This window comes from Pogona vitticeps, chromosome 1 (genome assembly GCF_051106095.1).
Source record: "Pogona vitticeps strain Pit_001003342236 chromosome 1, PviZW2.1, whole genome shotgun sequence".
NCBI lineage: Eukaryota > Metazoa > Chordata > Lepidosauria > Squamata > Agamidae > Pogona > Pogona vitticeps.
In genome coordinates, this window is record NC_135783.1 from 41,466,660 (window position 1) to 41,468,273 (window position 1,614).

A 1,614-nucleotide genomic window follows, 5' to 3' on the forward strand; every position below is an offset into this window, starting at 1 on the left:
TTGCCCATCTGGTGATTTCCGTTTGTAGTGTCGCCTCTTGTGTTTTTGGAAAAAAAGGTTTGTGATGACCAGCTTGTTCTCTTGACAAAACTCTATTAGCCTTTGCCCTACTTCATTTTGAACTCCAAGGCCAAACTTACCTGTTGTTCCTTTTATATCTTGACTCCCTACTTTAGCATTCCAATCCCCTATAATGAGAAGAACATCTTTCTTTGGTGTCACTTCTAGAAGGTGTTGTAAGTCTTCATAAAATTGGTCAATTTCAGTCTCCTCAGTATTGGTGGTTGGTGCGTAAACTTGGATTACTGTGATGTTGAAAGGTCTGCCCTGGATTTGTCTTGAAATCATTCTATCATTTTTGAGATTATATCCTGGTACAGCTTTTCCCACTCTTTTGTTGACTATGAGAGCTACTCCATTTCTATGGGATTCTTGTCCACAATACAGTGGACCCTCTACTTATGGAATTAATCCGTACTGGAATGGTGGCTGCAGGTTGAAAAGTTTGTAGGTCGAGTCTCTATTGACCTACAATGCATTGAAAACCGATTAATCCTGTAGCCGGCCGTTTTTGTTCCATTTTTGTTCCATTTTTGTTTTTTCCTGGTCTGTAGGTCGATTCTCTGGCTGCAAGTCGAACTCAAATTTTGCGGCCAGAGAAGACTGTAACTCGAAAAGTCTAGAATCGAGCCGTCTGTAAGTCGAGGGTCCACTGTAGTAGATATGATAATTGCCTGAATTGAATTCTCCCATTCCTGTCCCTTTTAGTTCACTGACGCCCAGGGTGTCAATGTTTATTCTTGCCATCTCCTGTTTGACCACATCCAGCTTACCAAGGTTCATAGATCCTACATTCCAGGTTCCTATGCAGTATTTTTCTTTGCAGCATCGGACTTTCCTTTCACTTCCAGATACATCCGCAGCTGAGCATCCTTTTGGCTTTAGCCCAACCACTTCATTAGCACTGCAGCTACTTGTACTTGTCCTCTGCTCTTCCTCAGTAACATTTTGGACGCCTTCCAACCTGAGGGGCCCATCTTCCAGCGTCATATCTTTTAGCCTTTTGTTTCTGTTCTTCGGGTATTCTTGGCAAAGATACTGGAGTGGCTTGCCAATTCCTACTCTAGGTGGGCTGCGTTTAGTCAGAACTCTCCACTATGACCTGTCCGTCTTGGGTGGCCCTGCACGGCATAGCCCGTAGCTTCTCTGAGTTACTCAAGCCCCTTCGACACAACAAGGCAGGAATCCATGAAGGGGACCATCAAGGAAGCAAATGCTTACAGCACCCAGTATTCCCAGGCAGTCTCCCATCCAAGTACTAACCAGGCCCGACCCTGCTTAGCTTCCGAGATCAGATTAGATTGGACGTGTTAAGGGTGGTATGGCCATATTCTTTGATACATAGCAATCTTAAGTCACTAGTGGGCCAGGTTGTTTTCCAAAATAGCAGAGGTAGTAAAGAATACTCATATTCTGGTCTCTGACTATGGGCACAATACCATTCAGGATGCCATTATACCAGTATGAGCTTAGTGTATAATGATATATCTTTATAATTCACAAAGACAGAGTGAAGAAAATCCCTGAACCTGATAGATCTTAATGCCATTCTAT

General features: G+C 43.3%; 1 pseudogene; it reads right to left on the reverse strand.

The window, feature by feature from the left end:
- Positions 1–1,274: 1,274 nt before the first annotated feature.
- LOC140703414 (5S ribosomal RNA) lies at positions 1,275–1,393 on the reverse strand (annotated as a pseudogene).
- Positions 1,394–1,614: the final 221 nt, after the last annotated feature.